The sequence below is a fragment of the Spermophilus citellus genome (genome assembly GCF_964194105.1).
Source record: "Spermophilus citellus genome assembly, chromosome: 10".
Taxonomy (NCBI): Eukaryota; Metazoa; Chordata; class Mammalia; order Rodentia; family Sciuridae; genus Spermophilus; species Spermophilus citellus.
In genome coordinates, this window is record NC_138197.1 from 99441930 (window position 1) to 99461839 (window position 19910).

General features: G+C 34.3%; 1 protein-coding gene across 1 annotated transcript in view; it reads left to right on the forward strand.

The window, feature by feature from the left end:
- Positions 1-19910, forward strand: part of ACSS3 (acyl-CoA synthetase short chain family member 3) — a 173259-nt gene that overhangs the window by 76637 nt on the left and 76712 nt on the right. The gene's annotated exons all lie outside the window — the stretch shown is intronic.

Sequence of the window (19910 nt, forward strand, 5' to 3'; positions counted from 1 at the left end):
GCTGATATTGATTTTGGAATCCTAGAAGAGAAAATATTTACCATTAAACAAGCAACATATATTCACATTTTTTTTCTTTTTTAAAGAATTAGTGGGTTTCCAAAGGGGTATTTTGTCTTAATTATAGGTAAATATTTTCGATGGTTTCTAATAATAACAGTGTGTAAAGGAAAGGAATAGAAACTGACCAGATTCATAGCTAAACAAATAACTACTGGAAAATTCTAATATATGCATTAATATCAATCTGGAATAAGGTTTCTGTCTGTATAACTAGGAAGTTCTCCCTTTGTACTTATTCTCTTTACTTTTACCAGTGACTTATATGAAGACTTAGATAACATACTCATCAGATTTGTAAGAGATCAAAATCTTGGAGGGATAAAATGTATAGTGATTTGCTAAATTATCATTCAAAATGATCCTGGATTATTTTGGACACAATGGGATAGAAAAATGCAGACATCTTCACAATTTTATATTTAAATTAAAAAAAATATATACAGAAATGAAATAGGACAAACTTGGGTTGGTTGTACTTTTTGCCATTAAATCCTGAGTATTATTATTGTCCATGGTACAAATACAAATCATTGGTGGGATTGCTTTAAGAATAGTTACCATATACTATGATAGCATATTTATTTTTCTGCATTTGAAAATTCATGGTTAGTTTAATGAAGAGGATAACAACAAAAATTAAACAAAACAAAAAATAGCTTACTAAAAATCATGTAAAAGAAAAAGACTAGGGTAAAAATCATAAAGAAAGAGAGGAACTAGGAATGGTTAGTGTGAAAGACAATGTATCTAAGGTGCATATATCAAAAGCAACTTTTGGTACTTAAAGAGATGATGCATATAAATTAAGTACCCTTATAATGCAGAGTTGCAGAAAGTTATATTTGGGGAATAATCAGAGACAAATTTAAATGTGTAGCATTGTAGTAGAATGAATAGTTTCTCTACTGGGAGGCTCTCTTTCATATAAAGTGGTCTCTTAATATCAGAGTAGGAATGTGAAGAAGAGAATTGTATATGTGGGCTGTGTAAAGAAGTATCGGATAATGTCAAGTTTCTTTACAATATTAACACTCTGTGACTCACTGAATCTAAAAAAAAAATGAGAGACTATTCTTTATATGAAATGCTTTCTAGTGCCTTTTCTATTGTGCAGTCATTTGTGTTATGTCAATTTTAGCTGTTTTAGTTTTCAGTTTTTTGTCTCTGAATGCTAGGAGAAATTCAGGAAGACTTTAATACAAGAATTAAACCATTGCATACAATTCCACATCTCTTGAACTGTGTTTTTGTATCTGGCAGACTCATACGCATTCAGGTGCTTGTAATTAATTACCGCATGATATAAAGCTTGACACATCTGTTCCATACTGAAGTCCTTTCAAGATAATAAATGTTTTTATTTAGCAAGCAAGCAAAATAAATCTCAACATTGAATACTTACATTAAAATGTGGCATTGCTCATATAAACGTGACAAAGCAGAATTCACCTTTATAAGTATTTATGTTTATCACTATTATGCTGACTTCAGAATTGAAATACATGTAATTTTTCTGCTACTTACTGTTGGCTTTCTATTGTTTCTCCAGTTTATTTAAAATTAAAACCAGGAAGGGAGGTTGATTGTTTGTCTTTATCTTGGAGTGATATGCTCAAGAACAGTGTAGAGGTTCTATAAATATTTGCTGTATGAATGACTGATAAAGTAACCTACTTTTTTAAGCCTTTGTCTGCCCTCTCCTCTTTTTTTCCCCCAACTTGGAAATGTCCTCCATTCTCTCTGATCACACAACAAAGCCTTTTAGAGTTTGACCCACTTCTAGCTTTTCCATCTTTATTCTTCTGCACTAAGCTCCCTGAGAAATGACCCTACCAACGTGGTCTGAACTTCACATTCTTCCACTCCCTCATCTTCTCACCCTTATCTGGTTTCCATCCACATCATTTCATAGAAGCTGCTGTAGCAGAGGTCACCAGTGACTTCCTGAGTGTCAAAGTGAAAGGGCCTTCTTCTATGTGATGTGATCTTATTTCTCGGTTACATTCAGCACTGCTGACAGTTTTAGGAAATATTCTCTCCTTTCTTGAGCCCCATGCCCCTTTGCTGTTGTTCAGGCAGTACCCTTGGCCTGATGTGAGTTTTTCTCTCTCCTTCCTTACCTGGATAATTTCTACTATCCTCGAAGACTCTGATTTAATGTCACCATCTCTTAAAAGTTTTCTCTCACAGTCTTAGGTTGTTCAGTGAATATCTGTTGCTGAGCTGACCACACTGGATTATCTGTTTACATCGAGAAAGAGAAACAGCTTCAAAAGCCAGTCTCCCAGTATAGTGTACTGCAGAAAATAAGCCATCAATGAATACGTGTAGAACCAAAAGAAACTCACCTGTCCATTCTCTTCCTTCTCTGACAGATAGATAGCACTTTCCTCTCCCGATTTCTTCTCTTCTTTCAATCCTAAACATTGTGGTTTAATTGGGTCATATTCTTAACCCACTTTTCTCATTCGGTTTGTATTTCCTGGATAATCTCAATGTAGGTAGATTAGATTGTTACTAATTAAACCAAGGCTCTAAAATCCTACTTGTTTATCTGACATTCTTTTGAAGTGTCAATATATTTTTAGACCTCTTTGGATGGTCCATAGATACCTTATTCTCATGATGACATGAATGGATTCTGTCAGTTCCACTCTTTCCAGCCAAATGTGTTTCCTCCCATGTAGTCTATAGTTCTATTGATGTCACTTCAATCCACACAGTCATCCAAGATACAAAATATACAAATGATTTTAACTTCATTGTCTTTACACCTTCTGCTCTTTGGTCATTATTCCCCTTGAATCTACTGTTTTAGTAACTATCAAACTGTCCCTTCTTTCCTTTCTCCCCTGTCATATATTCAAGGTTGACATTCATGTCATGCTGACTGATGTTCACTCCATGTTTGCATTTCTAATTTGATATGTGTCTGAACAAATCAGTTACATATTGCAGATTATTGTTAGATAGACTAGAGGCCTTTCTGACATATGCTTCTGCCTTTGGTGTCATTCATTTCTACGCCCCACCCCCCTACACTTCTTGTTTCTGAACTCTCCTCACTTCAACATTCCATATCAATAATTGTTAGAATAACAGAAATAGAATCAGCAAACATATAGAAAAGGCAGCATTGTCAACCAAAAGACCTAATTGATATTTATAGAGCACTCTTTCCAACCATAGCAAAACACTTTTAAGTGCCTATGGAACACATACCAAGATAGATAAGGTCCTAGGAGACAGACACACAGCACAACTTCAATCACTTTAAAATAATTGAAATCACATAGAGCCAGCTTTTTTTTTTTTTTTTACTATTGTGGATTCAATATAGAAATCAATAGCAAAGAGGTAAAAGGAAAATCTCCAAATGATTGAAAACTAATCAATGCACTTTTAAATCAGCCATGGATAAAGAAGTACTCTTAAGAAAGGAATACACACACACACACACACACGTATATTTTTGTAGTTACACATTTATTTTGATATGAATAAAAGAAAAGTATATAATATCAAAGTGTGTGGGACATATTTAAAAAACTGTGGGGAGGATGTTTTTGGTATTAAATGGATATATTAGAAAAGAGGAAAAATCTCAAATCAAGGAACTAAGCACCCAACTCAAGAACATAAGAAAAGAAGGCAAAATAAACACCAAACAAGCAGAAGGAAGAAAATAAAGAAATGAAATTGAAAAGAGAAAAGCAATAGAGAAAATCAATGATCCACAGAGCCGATTCTGTGAAATAAAAGTGATAAACCTCTACCAGTGTGACAAAGAAAAAGAGATCACACAAATTACTGATACCACAAATGAAGCAGGATATATCATTAATGACCCTTTAGACATAAAATGGATAATAAATTCTCTAACCCGCTTAACATACATAAATTTGATGACTTAGATGAAATGGACCATTTCCTCAAAAAACAAAACTACCACAACTCACCAAATAAGAAATAGGTCACTCAAATAACCTTATTATTATTTTAAAAAATCAAATTTATAATTTAAAAGATTCCTAGCAAGAAATCTCTAGGCACAGAAGGCTTCACTGGAAAACCCCACTAAATATTTAAAGGAGAATTAACACTAATTCTGCATAAGATCCTTCAGAAAGTAGAAAAAGAGAGAGGCTCATATTGCCCTTGCCATAATAACAAAACCAGAAAAAGAGAAAAAAACAACATATTATCACTGAATGATATCTCTAATGAATATATATACAAAAATCCCTGGCAAAATATCAGTAAACAGAACTTATCAGTACATCATGATAAGAATTGTACATCATGACCAGGTAGAATTTATCCCAAGATTCAAGGCTGGTTCAATATTTGAAAAGCACTCAAATATGATTTATCTTATTAATCTAACATATTAACAGGTTAAATAAGAAAATCATTTTATTATATTAATTGATACAGAAAATTCATTTAATAATTAAATATCCTCTCATAATTTAGAACTCTCAGAAAGCTAGGAATAAAAAGGATTTTTTTTTTCAGCCTGACAAAGAACATCTACAAAAATGCTCAGTGCTAACATCACACTTAATAAGATTGAAATCTTTCCACAATATTTGGGAACATGGCAAAGATCTTCACTTTTATCAATTTATTTGATAGGGTTGTAGAAGTTCTAGCCAGTTGAATATGGCAATATAAGGAAACAAAAAGTGTAAAAATCAGGATGGAAGAAATAAAATAGTCTCTATTTGCATATGGCATGATTATCTATGTAGGAAATTGCAGAATATACAAAGAAAAGTCTCACAACTATTGAGTTTAGTACCATCTGAACATAGGAGATAAACATACAAATATCCATTGTATTGCTGTATACTACCAACAGATACATTTGGCTGAGAAGGGTATCACAAGAGAACCTTCTGGAAATGCAGCTATTTTGTATCTTAGTGATACCAATATCCTAAATGAGAAAGAGTACTACAATTTTTTCAGACATTTTTATTGGGTAAAATTGGGTAAAGTGTACATGGTGTATTTCTGTATTATTTATTACAACTGCATGTGAATCTACAATTGTATAAATACTTTAAGAAATAAAAATTGAAAACTTTCAAGCACTCCTGTCTCTTAAAGAACATAATTCAGTCTGATTTGCATAATAAAAATGATCCATAGTCACCTGTCCGCACCTACATTCAGAGTCTTCTCTGGTTCCTGACCTCCATCTCTCCTCTCCCAGTACTCCTGTCATGGTGGCACTTACATGAACAGAATTCTGCCTGTGGTTATGTAGTTCCCTCTGTTAAAATTTCACCATTATTCTGATCAAATAGCAAAGTGATTCTTTTCTCAAAGGATTAAATATAAAATATTATAGCCTAAATATTAAAGCTTGACTAACCTCCTGTCTCATATTTTTATTTTTGCTTTCCTCTGGGTGATGAAAGTATTCTTTATACTTCCATTAAGCCACCTAGATTCCTTCAATATTGCAAATATGGTGTTGCCATTCTGTAAACTCTTGGTGGGCAAGGAATGTTTGTCATTTAACCTGGAGGTAGGTAAAATTTATTGGCTGAATCAGCCATTTTAAGAGGATTTATTAACAATTTAAGCATGGAAAGTGCAAGGAATAAAATTTCCTGATTGATTGATTGATTAAGAGCAAAACTAAACTAAAAAAGAATTCTGACTTGTTGTGAAGCCAGCATATGAAGAAAATGTTTATTAGGCTTCACAAAATTATTATCCCACTTGTGCCCCATTTTAAGCTGATTACCAGATAAATACAGTTGTCCTTAGTATCCACAGAGCATTTGTTCCAGCAAGTGCCGACATCAAAGTCCACAGATGTACAAGTCATTATATAAAATAGCATAGCATTTGCATATAACCTACCCTTATTCTTCATATACATTTATTTTTTTATTTATTTGTTTGTTTGTTTGTTTATTTATTTATTTATTATTTTTTGGTACTGAGGATTGAACCCAGGGGCACTTAACCACTGAACCACATGCCCAGCCCTTTCTGGCATTTTATTTAGAAACAGAGTCTCACTGAGTTTCCTAGGGCCTTGCTAAGTTGCTAAGGCTGGCTTTAAATTTGGGATTCTGCTTTCTCAGGTTCCTGAGCCACTGGGATTAAAGGCATGTGCCAGTGTGCTTGGCCTTCCATATACTTTAAATCATCTCCACAATACTTATAATAACTAATACAAAGTGAATGCTACATAAATAGTTGTTGTAATGTATTGTTTAGGGGGTAATGACAAAAAAACTACATATTCAGGACAGATACATTTTTAAAAATATTTCTTATCCATTATTGTTTGAATTCATGAAGTGGAACCCAGGGATGTGAGGAGTTGACTGTATTTAGTGTTATTTTAATTTAGCATTATTAGGAATATTTTATTTAAGAAGCCAAATTCTTGTGTTAAAGTAATAAAAATGCATTCTTTATATAGTAAGCAAAATAATTTAGTACATCATTCATGTTCTTCCTTTAGGGTTGCCTTTTCTAAAGGAAAAATATAGAGAGAGCTCATTGTGATTGAAGCTTATTTTCATGCTTAATGAATTATAGCATTTCAAAAGTGTCATATAAAGTTGATAGTGAATTAGTGTCTGGGACAATATCTTTCCTTAATGATGAATCCTGATTTAACAAAAATTGATGTTCTCAAGTACCAAGAGATTTGCAGATCATTATGTGCCAAATCATCTGGAGTACAACAACCAGTGCATAAAAAATATCTCTTATTGAATGCAAATAGCTTGTGATATTTTGCAAATGAATAATGAATGAATCCTTTTTCTCAGCAAAGACTTTTTTTAATATTCTAGAATTTAATACAAACGTATAACTATATCAGATGAAAAAACACCTCAAATGGTTAAAATTAATTTGGACATTCAGTTTAACTTCTAGATACAAGAGCTGGTTGATTGATATAAGTGTGTTTAAAAATGAAAGAGTACAATGGATATTTAAATAAGTTTTTTTTCCTTCCATAAAAAGACAATAACTCTACATCTGCAGGAGGTAAACATATCAGAAATCCTGCTTTTCTGCTTTGGCATGAGCAGCCTAATGACTACCAAAGTTAAAAAATACATTCATATTTATTTTAAAACAAATGAGCCAAAATGCTTAATTCTCTTCTCCCCTTGCAGTAACAACATTCTTTGTTCATCTTTGGAAGCTTATACACACTCAGTAGTCTGTTTCCTAACCTGGATTTTAAGCTCACAGTCATTTTCAGTTGGCATCTATTATCATCTTTCCATAATAACAGCTTTTCCTAACATCCCTCATCATCTCCATTTTTCTCTCCTTGACCCCTCCTGCCTTGTTGGACAAATCTCCTTTCATTATTGGGATGGCTTCCCCCAGTGCAGTTTCACATTAGTTGGTGTGCTCCTTGGTATGTGTACTCAACCCTCTCCACTCTAAATTCTACTAGGGAAGTAATCATCTCCGGTTTTGCTTAGCATCAATTCTCAGCTCCTAATCTTATTCTTCACACACATTCATTTCCCAATAAGCATTTGTTAAATATATGCCTGAATGAAGATATCAAGAAAAACAATAACTTGACTGATAGGTAAAGATTTTGTTTTCTCTAGGAGGAGAATTAATTTTAATTTCCTCTTGTATCAGAGGTCTTCGTGACAATTTACATAGGATGGGCTATATTTTTATAGACAAAGATTTACTTTCATTAATTAAACTGGGCATATTAAAATACTTCATTATGGTAGCCAAACTGGACTGACCTGTTGAAATATAGAAATGACCTAACTTCCTTCCACTAGATGCCCCTACCCAAAGGTTCCTATAGATTTCAGTGGTACCATCAGGTGGGGACCAAGCCTTTATTTAACACGTGAGTCTTTGGGGGAAACTTAAAATCCAAACAAGAACAATACCATCTTTTAATATAGGAACTTTAATGTCTAAACACATAGTATTGTGTTTCATCAAATAGTGGTGTGGTTATACACAGATATGCCTCCTGGCTTCTGCCTTCTATTTAGTATTTGTCTACCCTTACAATTTGCCATCTCCCAAATCAAACCTAACACTGCTTCTCAAGCGTAAATAAGTCCTTCTGGGTCCTGCCTTTCTCCTTACTGCTGTGTACCAGTGTAGAATTATGTGTCTCATATTTATATATCAGGTTCATAATGCTGTGGAACTCAGGCTTCTACAACAAGGCTATGGGTAAAGCAAGGAACCAGGGCACTGTTTATCCTTAGCTAGGTTATTACCTAGTTTCAGAAGAGAATGTTGGTGGTTACTGTTCTCCTTAAATCTAGCTTAGAATTAAATTGGTTAGTAGACTTGGTATTGATATGGCAATTGTCATTTTTATGTAATAACAGCCTCCTTTAAAGTCCTCAAAAGTAAATAAATAAAACCTTCCTCTCATTTTACATTATTTGGGCAATTCAAATTGTATGCTTGATATGCAAGTCATTTCAACAAATTCTTAGGTATTCTTATTTATACTTACCAGGATAGATGGCTATTTGTTAATAATTCAACAATTAACATTGATGGTATATACTAGACTCTTGCCTTCTTAGACAATAAATTGGTTTAAGAAAAAAAGAGGATTTAAGATTCTGAATTGTGGTATAGAAGCATGATCACTGGACCTGAAATACAAATATCTGTGTTATTTATCTTGCTCTGCCTATGTCTATCTATACGACTTGGATAATTCAACTACTTCGGGAATCCATTTTTTCATCTTTACCAGAGAAAAGGTTGACTCATGTTCTCCCAGTTTTGACTTCTGTGAATCTTCTGTATTGTTTTCCTTTTTCTAGAATAAATACAGTAATTGGCAACTTATTCTAATTTTTCAACTCAACAATTTTCATTTCAGTTTCTTTTTAGTTATTGATGCTGATTTTTCAAATGTATTTACTGAAGGAAAGTTTCATAGTACTTAAGACAGCCGTTATGATTTCTGACACTTTTATGTATTAATCATGTGGCCTGAGACCATCTAATTACCTGCCTTGCTTCCATTTCTTTCCTTTATAAATATCAACACTAATAATTTCTTTCTTATATGACATTCAAATTTTTAATCCATGAGAAGCCTTTAGAATAACTAATTCTGGATATTATAAGCTACTGTCATTATTCCAAAATACAGTTTATTCTTTCCAAGATAGAATTCTAAAGTGTAAGCACCAACCACTCATTGGCCTACACACCAACTATCATATGTCTGGATTTTTAGAGCCTCCGCATTTCTTCTCTCAAAGTCTCTTTGTCCTCACACTGCAGCAGTCATCAGAGCACTGGAGGCATCTCCCTTTGGAGCCCATTAATTCTCTTGTAAGCACAGGCAAAGGAATCAGCTCACAGAGATGTGTTGATCCTGCTACTACCAACTTTGAAGAATACAGAGCAGATATGGAAAATAGCCCAGTGGTCTTTCCCCTCAAGGGTCTGTCCTTAGGAGTAGAACTTGTGAAGGAAATAAGCATAACCTTGAAGCCTTTCATCTGTGAATGAGACAGTACATTTGATGGTTCACCATTATCCAAACATTAATAACCTTTACGTCTACCTTTTTTGATGGGCTTCATTACTAGTTTTAAGCTGCATGCGTTTCTTGGCAGTCTTCAAAATATTCAGCTTAATAATCTTATTCATGTTCTCTTCAGGGGTTCATACAGGGAATAGAGAGTTTAGATAACTCCTCCTTTTCTTTCTTTATGAAAAGATTAGCATGAAAATGAACTCTGTGTCATCCTCTATTTGGACAGGAATCAAATGGGATGGTGTATGTGAAATTTTAAAACCTTTGAAGAAATATCTATTTGTTTATATGCATACATATTTTAATAAAATACAATAATGGTGTACTCATATTGATGCTGACTTCGTATACTTATTTACTTTCCATATAAAATTTGAGCCATTTCCAAGTGTGAAAGTCTCATGTTTGAGATCACTGAAGTTGATAACTACTTCCACATTATTTTTATGTGATACTTTTAACAGATCATCCTTAAAGTTAAGTATATATAATCATTTTCTCTTGCCAGGAATTTTGCATTTTTGCCAGTGTTAACTGATTTCACTAGTTTGTTTATTCCTTTTTCAAGGACAGGGATATCTTGCTTCTTTTTAAGCCACTTGCTATGATGGTTGCTAACTAGTTTACTCAGTAGGAAACTTCATAGATCTTCTTTCACCTTCCATGAAATGGAAATTTTCTTTTTTCCTTTCTTAATCTGGTGTAACAGCAATATGCTTTTCTGAATGTGTGGAATGAGAAATCTGATAACTCAGTTATTACTGTGTTTTGGCTGTAAAATTTAATATAATATTTTCAAATGGAAAAGATTATGAAGCTGATGCCAGTATCTTTTAGATTTCTCACATGGCTAATAGTTCAAAGATATCTACTTTTAAGTTTACATTTTTCTACATGTGTCTGTGTCTTATGTTGGAGCAAGAACATGCAGCTATTGTCATAACTCCACCTACAATATTTGTTGGAAACTATTGTGAGCTCAACATCATTTTCAAAGATGAACAGGAAACAGAATAAGTATCAGAGATGGCCCTTCCACTGAAAGAGCTGACAATACAGTCAAGGATTTAAATTGATATGAAGATCAGAAAGCAAAAAAAAAAAAAAAAATCAAGACACTGTTTAAATAAGAAAGCTCTTACACTGTGTAGAAATTATAAAAAGTTCTAGTTAAGTGGGTCATCACCTATAAAAAAAAATACTCTACATTGAATTATCACACTGTGGCTCAAAAGTCTGTCCACTAGTCTTTAAGGGAAGTTTAGGACTAGTAGACAGGAAAAAAATTGTGAATGATAGAGTAAAAGAAAATCATACTTATTGCTGTTATTGGTTGAATGTATGTAAAGCACTTAGAAGTCTTAATTCTAAGTATAAACATCTGAGGTAGATATTTTGAATTCCCTTTTTGTATCTGTGGCCACTAAGGATTGGAGACATTCAGTAGCTTTACCCATGGTACAAGGGTGATGGATATGGGATTTGAAACAAGGTTCTTTGGCTTGAGTTGAGTACTACAAGATCCATAGCCAGAACCAGGGAATCAGTAGTATGAACATGAACGGGGAAGGCAGGATTTTAGGGTGTCAGGTGGATTCTGTAGGAAAGAGGTGAAAATGGAATTGAAAGGAGGTGTTTTCTTCAGTGCGGACCATTGATATCATATCAGTTATCAACCACGGTACTGCAGCAGGAAGAATGCCTGATGGAGAAGGACTCAGTGCTTTTGGTTTTGGTAATGTTGAATTTCAAGGTGATACTCAGACACATAACTAATACTGGAAAGTCAGGTATGAAGCTGAGAAAACTTTCAGAATTAGAAGTTCTAATAATATAAGTCCTCAAGGTGATCAAGATACCCAGAGAAGTGAAAATTAAGAATAGAAACTTGGGAAAGCTTTGAGACTGGGAAGAGAAGCTATATAAATTGAGAATGAGAATTTGGAGAGTCAGAGTATCAGAAGAACAGGATGTGCTGAAGAATAGTGGAGAGAAGGTTTTCCAGGAGAGAATTCAACTGTGCAAGCGCTGCAGAGAGAAACCCAATAGAATGGCTGAAAATGGCTGAGGTGATGATGGTTTTATCAGCCATCTTTGTTAGAGCAATTTCATAGGAAGGCTTCTTCTGTGTGTGTGTGTTAGTGTGTATGTGTGTGTATGGGTTTTAACATGGGGAAAATATGAACATGTTTGAAGGTTGGAAGGAGTGGAGGAATAGACTTTTTGCAATCTCGGGTGTAGAATATCCACACTGAACTTCCTGGGTACAAGTTGGGTAGTATGATAAAGCAAGAAGCCATTAATTTCTCTACCTATAGCAGTCTCACTCATCACTATGAATAAGAAAAATCTTAATTATTCCCTTTAGTATAGAGTGCAGAGCAATTATACATCAGCTCAGAAGAACTCAGAGGCAAAAGCATTCCTACTAAAGCTGTGAACTACTGACTACCAGGGATAAATGCTCTGACTACTGAGAATACTAAATATGTCAGAGTTCCTTATTAGCTCAGTACAGGGTGTGTGGAATTGCTCAATCTGGTGCTCTGCTTTGTTTACTTGACACTAATATTTTCAGAGGTAAACAACTTTTTCATGGGACAGATAGACTCATCACCTAGTTGGAAACAATGGCTTATTCATTGTGCAGTAGTCTCATCACAGGGCCCAATATGGTAAACTCTAACAGCTGCAAAAAGATAGACAAGAACCAAATTAAAATATATTTATAGATACACACTGTTCATAGTCTGTTTTGTGATGCTATGACAGAATACCACAGACTGGGTAATTTGAAAGGAATAGATTTTTATTTCTTATAGTTTTGAAGTCTGGGAAGTATAAGATGAAGATCCTTGCAAGTTTGCTCTAGGAGGAACATTGTGTCCTCATATGGCAAACAGCAAAAAGGCAAGAGAAAACAACATACTACAGGGACACTGCCACATCAATGTTTATAGAAGCACAATTCACAATAGCTAAGCTGTGGAACCAACCTAGATGCCCTTCAGTGGATGAATGGATAAAAAAAAATGTGGCATATATACACAATGGAATTTTACTCAGCAATAAGAGAATAAAATCATGGCATTTGCAGGTAAATGGATGGCAATGGAGAGGATAACACTAAGTGAAGTTAGCCAATCCCAAAAAACCAAATGCCGAATGTTTTCTCTGATATAAGGAGACTGACTCATAGTGGGGTAGTGAGAGGGAGCATGGGAGGATTAGATGAATTCTAGATAGGGCAGAGGGATGGGAGGGAAAAGAAGGGGGCAGGGGATTAGTAAGGGCAGTGGAATGTGATGGACATCATTATCCAAAGTACATGTATGAAGACTCAAATTGGGTATAAAACATACTTTATATATAAACAGATATGAAAATTGTGGCATATATGTGTAATAATAATTGTAATGCTAAAAAACCCACAAAGTACATGTATAAAGGCATGAATTGTCATGAGCATACTCTCTATACAAAGATATGAAAAATTGTACTCTATATGTATAATAAGAACTGTAATGCATTCCGCTGTCGTGTATTTTAAAAAAATAAAATCAATAAAACTAAAAAGAAAAAAAAGGCAAGAGAGAACAAATCCACTCCTTCAAGCCCATTTTTATTAAAGTATATATTCTTTTTAGTTATACATAACATCAGGGCTCGTTTTGATGTAATTATAAACGCATGGAAAATAGTTTGCTCTAATTCAGTCCCAATACTTCCCTTTTTCCTCCCTCCTACACCCCCCTGTTACCTTCCCTCTACTCTACTGATCTTTTTGCTATTTACTTTAGTTTTTTAAATTTTAATTAATGTCTTGTGGATGTACATGATGGTGAGATTCATTATGGTGTATTCACATGAATACATAGGGAAATTAGGTCAGATTCATTCCATTTATTTCCCTCCTCCCTCCTCTTCAGTTCCCTTCATTTGCTCTACTGATCTTTCTTCTATTTTGTCCGTCCACCCGCCCCCCCCCCCCCCATTTTGGATTAGCTTCTGCAAATCAGGGAAAGCATTTGACTTTTCACTTCTTGGGTCTTGCTTATTTCACTTACTATGACAGTTTCCAGTTCCATTCATTTATTGGCAAATGCCATAAGTCCTTCTTTATTACTAAGACTCTATTACGTAGATATAACACATTTTCTTTATCAATTTATCTGTTGAAGGGCATCTAGTATTGTTCCATAGCTTGACTATTGAGAACTGTACTGCTAAAAATTTGATGTAGCTGAATCACTGTAGAATGATGATTTTAAATCTTTGGGATATATACCAAGCAGTGGGGTAACTGAGTCATATATGGTGGTTCTATTCCCAGTGTTTTGTGGATTCTTCATACTGCTTTCCAGAGTGGTTTCACTAATGTGCAGTCGCACCAGTAGTGTATGAGTGTACCTTTTCCCCACATTCTCATTAATATTAATTGTTACTTGTATTCTTGATAATTGCCATTCTGATTGGAGTGAGATGAAATCTCAATGTAGTTGTAATTAACATTTCCCTAATTGTTAGAGATGTTAAACTTTTTTCCAGAAATTTGTTGAGCATTCTATTTTTACTTTTGGGAAGTGTCATTTTAACTCTTTTGCCCATTTATTCATTGGGTTATTTATTTATTTATTTAGGTTTTGAGTGTTTTGAGTTCTTTGTATATTCTGGATATTAACACCCTATTTGAAGAGCAGAGGGCAAAGATTTTCTCCCATTCTTTAGATTCTCTCTTCATGCTTTTAATTGTTTTCTTTGCTATGCAGAAGTTTTCAAATTTGATGCTATTTCAATATTTGATTTTTAAATTTTATTTCTTGTGCTTGAGGAGTCTTATTAAGGAAGTCAGTTCCTATGCCAACATGTTGGAATATTGGGCCTACATTTTCTTCTAGCAGGTGCAGGGTTTCTGATCTAATTCCTAGGTGTTTCATTTTGTGTTAACTTTTGTGCAGGGTGAGAGAAAGGGGTTAAATTTCTTTCTAATACATATGAATTTCCAGTTTTTCCAGCACCATATGTTAAACAGACTATTTTTTCTCCAGCATATGGCACCATTGTGTAGCATCAAATAGCTGCATTTATGTAGGTTTGTCTCTGTGTCTTCTATTTTAATCCATTGGTCTTCATGCCTGTTTTGGTGCCAGTACCATGCTGATTTTGTTACTATAACTCTGTAGTATAATTCGAGGTCTGGAATTGTGATGCCTCCTGCTTTGCTTTTCTTATTAAGGATTGCTTTGGCAATTCTAGGTCTCTTATTTTTACAAGTGAATTTCATAACTGCTTTGTCCAGTGAAGAATGAATGTCATGGGAATTTTGATAGGGATTGCATTTAATCTGTATTGTGCTTTTGAGAGTATGGCCATTTTGACAAGATTAATTCTGCTTATCAAAGAACATGGGAGGTCTTTCCATCTCCTAAAGTTTTCTTCAATTTTTTTCTTTAGTGTTCTATAGTTTTCATTGTAGAGGTCCTTTATCCCTTTTGTTAGATTGATTCCCAAATATTTTTTTTGAGTCTTCAAACCCTTTTAATAAGAGGTCAGAGCCCTCTTTACCTAAATGCCTCCTAAAAGATCCCACTTTCCAACAGTTCTACATTAGATATTAAAGTTTCAGCACTTGATATTAAGAAACACATTCAGATCACAGCGTACACATAACTTTTACCTCACCCCCAACGTATACACATACACATACACACATGCACATAGTTCTCCTCCTCTTTTTCATGGAAGATATATTTCAAGACCCCTACTGAATATCTGAAACCATGGATAGTACTGAACGCTATATATGCTATATTTTCCCCTTTATATAATACCCATGATAGTGTTTAATTTATAATAAAAGATAAACAATAGCCAGTAACAAAATAATGGCATAATGTCAAATATGTTATGAGAATATGTTTTCTCTCTCTTTTAAACATCTTATTGTACTGCACTCCCCTTCTTGTGATGATGTGAGATGACACTGTGAGGTGAATGATACAGGCATTGTGATGTGGGATTAGACTACTGTCAACCTTCTTACTTGAACACAAGCTTTGTATTATCCCAAGTGTGATCTATCTGATACCTGAGACTGGTCCTGAGTGACTAACAAGTGGGTTGTGTACACAGCATAGACAGAAGGGTGATTCATGGCCCCGGGCAAGACAGAGTGGTGTGGCATGAGATCTCACCATGCAACTCAGAGCAGCATATAATTTGAAACTGGTGAATTGTTTATTTCTGGAATTTTCCATTTAATGTTTTTGGACTGTGGTTGACTTTGGATAGCTGAAACCATGGAGGATGAAACTGTGGGTCAAGGTGGACTACTGTATACATAAAGAATCTTGGCTCTTTAGCTACAGAGAAATCTACCTTCTCAGACCTGGAAGCCAGAGTGTGTTCTTCACTGAAGACAGGTCAGAGCTCCAGCCCAAAAAGTCGCATCTCTCTGGGGCCTATAGCAAGGGGCTGGTACAAAAGAACTGTCAAAGTAGTAAGCTGTTGGGAAGTTTTAATTTGAATAATGTGAAATGTCTGATATGTGACTGGTTTGACTTATAAAAATAGCAGTTTCTTAGGATCAAAGCAATAGGGGAGGAAAAAAATAACAGAATGATTGGAGACTTGAGTAATCAGTGATTTTTGTCATGTTGGGGATATTTGTAGTCCTTTGAAAAAAATGGGTTAAATGAGTAGTCTTAAAGAGACTTATCTGTCCTGTGTAGAAAATTCTGAACAGATGTTACCATCACTTCATTTGATTCTCAGAGCCAAACAAAATCTTTGATTAGGGAGGTTTTCAGTTATTTTGAATTCTTTTGTTTATAGTCTCTTTTTCAGAGTCTGATAAAAGTTATTGACTTTACTCCTAAGGAAAATAAACATATGTACACTTAAAAAATTCAGAATATGCATGAGCTCCCCTGAAGTACAAGTCAATAACCTCTCCTATAGGGATGAAGACAATTCTCAGGTCTTCAAAGATCTGTGGACCCACAAGGAGCTGCTATGCCAGAGCTCATCCTCTCATCTATGGAGAAAGGTCAGCTGCATGTAGGATGCTGTGGCCTGTAAATCATGATATATATGTACAATTTGGCATCTGGCTTTTAAAAGAAAGCATAAGGAAATTGAGACAATGATTCACTGTACCCAGTTATTTCCCTTTATATGGCCTACCATTGTCGGATTTTAATGATCAGTACATGTACTTGTTAGTACTTGAACTTAATTCATTTATTTATAGCCAGTAGAGAAAAATCATTAAAGGCTGATATTAAATTCTGTGCTCTTCCATTAAAGATACTAGGCAAGTGGATATTGAAAAATAACCTCACCTCTGATAGTGCCTATCTAAGGACTGTGCATTGGTTCTAACTGGCTGCTGAGTAGAATTACTTGGAAGACACCTAATGATGCTCAGCCCAACTTGTAACCAATTGAAGGCAACACCTTCTCACTGCTGATACCAGTGGAATGGTGGGAAATCTCCAGTAAGCAAGCAACTGAGGAAGTTAGACTCACATGAATCTGATTGTATTGATAAGTATTCAGCTCCTGAAAAGGAGTAACACAAAGTCCTTGGTCTCAGGGTCTTAAGAAAGAGGGCAACAAACCCATGTGGCTTTAAAGGAGCAGCAATGTTTTTTAAATTGGGACAAGATAATGTGATTTATAGAGGAAACGACTCTGGGAAGAAAAAAGCCTAAAAGAGGGTATATTCTCACCTGGTTCATATTTCAAAACTTACAAAAGAATAAACAGTAAAATTCTTATTCTCCTGTTTCCAACTTTCCATCTTCTCTCCTTTGAAGGCAGGCGGTCTAATATGTACAATAGTTAATTAATGTACAAGCAATGTCCTTTCCCCTGTTTCATGCAAATGACATTGTACAAATATGCACACTATTCTGCATTTTGTTTTGTTTCACTAAATAGTATGTCTTAGAGAATGACTTAAGGTTTAACAGTGCTCAAGTTCAAATGTTCCCATCTCAAACACTCATGCTTTGATAAAGGAATGTGATGTACAGTGGGGAATCAACAAGTGCTATTGTCAATGTCATCACTGTTCCAAAATAAACAAGCGCCTGCTTGGCAGCACCTGTCAGCTGACATGAACTTGGGTAGTATTCAATAAGGAATGTTGCTGTTTTCACCTCAGAACTGTAGGTAAAACATGCCTTGGGTGACATTCTCAAAAGGAGAGCTCAAAAAGAGAACAGATGTATTTCTAATCCTGCCACACACACACACACACACACACACACACACACACACACAAAAGCAAAGATACAGTTGACTCAAAACAGTTTTATAACAAAATCTGCAAAACCACAAGTAGCATTTACCTCCAGCCTTGGATAAACTAAATTATGGGATTAATAATAAGGCAATTGAAATTCTTGCTCAAAGATTTAACTTGAAAATTTAAGTGTATCTTTCTTTTTCTGAGGACTTGCCTTTCTCTGTGTTCCTGTGTTGAAGTCATCAGTAGGAAATATCTGAGAAGTTGGGATGCTACTTGGTTTTCTAACTAGGGACCTGTCATTTGTAGTCCATTAATATTAGCTCATTGAATCCTACATTGTAGAAAGTGATACGTATAAGTTAATTTTAAGATATTTCTATAATTGTTCTGGCTTTTGCCATGTTATAAATCTAGTTGACACTTGCAGTTGATATTTTATAAAACTCTGATGTGAACAAGCCATAACATGTAACAGCTGAAGGCTTAGAATCTCTACTTAGTCATTGTGGGTATCACGTGAGGTTTTTGTTATTTAGGCAGTCACCAATAATGTAGACTTTAGTTTTGGGGAAAGGAATTAAAAAACAAAATGCCCATGACATTGATTTGAGTTTGAAGATTTTAAGTCCTAATTTTTTTGCTGCATTGCTCCTTTTGATATGCTTTTTGTTTGTTTAAAATCCCTACAATGTTAGAATCTTATTTTTAGGAATATTCTATAGACCATTGCTCCTTACTGGAGATGGAAGTTTTAGAATCAGGGTCATTTTCTTCAGGCAGGTCAGCCTGGTTAATGTGTTACTGGCCACTTTAATAAAGCATTGTAAGGAGATTGGATTGTTTATGTGTGCATGCTTGTCTGTGTGTGTATCTGGGCAGGAGGGTACAGAGAAGAGTGCTCAATAAAATCAATACACCATTGAGTCACTTTTATTTAGTGTTCATGATAAAGGTTGCTTATAGGCTCTGCTTTAGTTTTCTGAAGCTGCTAGTTGTCATAGGTGCTGAGAACATACAAATCCTAAGTTTATTATTATATTCCTTCCCTTTATTAAATATAAATAGCTTGCAGCCTCTTTTATATTACTTTTAATAACACACACACACACACACACACACACACACACACACTTACTTTCCAGATCATAGGTCTATTAGCATTTCAGCACCTTACCTGGCTTATTCATAAAATTGTTCCCAGAATTTAGAACATTATGCAGCTCATACTACATAATAAATGAATATTTACTACATGAAAGAATATGTGAGCACCATCTACTTTATCATAACTTGAATAAAAGCTCTTGTTCTGTTCTGCCTCATGTTACCAGGACTTAAGACTTACGTTAATCAGCAGGATATTTTTAGAAAAGGAAATTTCTTTATCATTATAATTTTGTTTTGATCAAATTTGAGATCAAATATAATTTAAGAAAACAAAATAGAACGTATACATATTAAAATAATGTAAAAACAGGGAAACATTTGACTTGTAACATTAAAGTGTCTACTGGGGAAAGCACAATAAAATGGAAAACAACCATAACTCGAGTTTGACTATTTTATAAAGGAATATGATGAGATTTTATGCATCACTTCCTTAGCATCCTGATAGTAATTCTGTTATGATTTCTATGCTCAAAAAAATATAAGATTTGTTTAGTATAGGGTCAGAATTGCAGTAGTAGTTATAATCCTATAATATTTATTTAAATTATGGTATAGTTTTTAAAATAAACTATTTCAAAATATATATATATATATTTATTTATTTTATTTTTTAATTTTTTTATGTGGTACTGAGGATGAAACCCAGTGCCTCACGCATGCAAGGCAAGCGGTCAACCACTGAGCTACAACCCTAGCCCCTAAAATTGTGGTATAGTTTTAAAATAATATTCCTAATACTTAATTCATCATTTTTGTTATCATTAGACACAGTTAATTGAAGGCACTGTAAGATAAATTGTCTTCTATGCAGGCTGTCTTACATGGTACAACACTTTTCATGTTGACACATTAGCTTTTAGTATCGTTGTC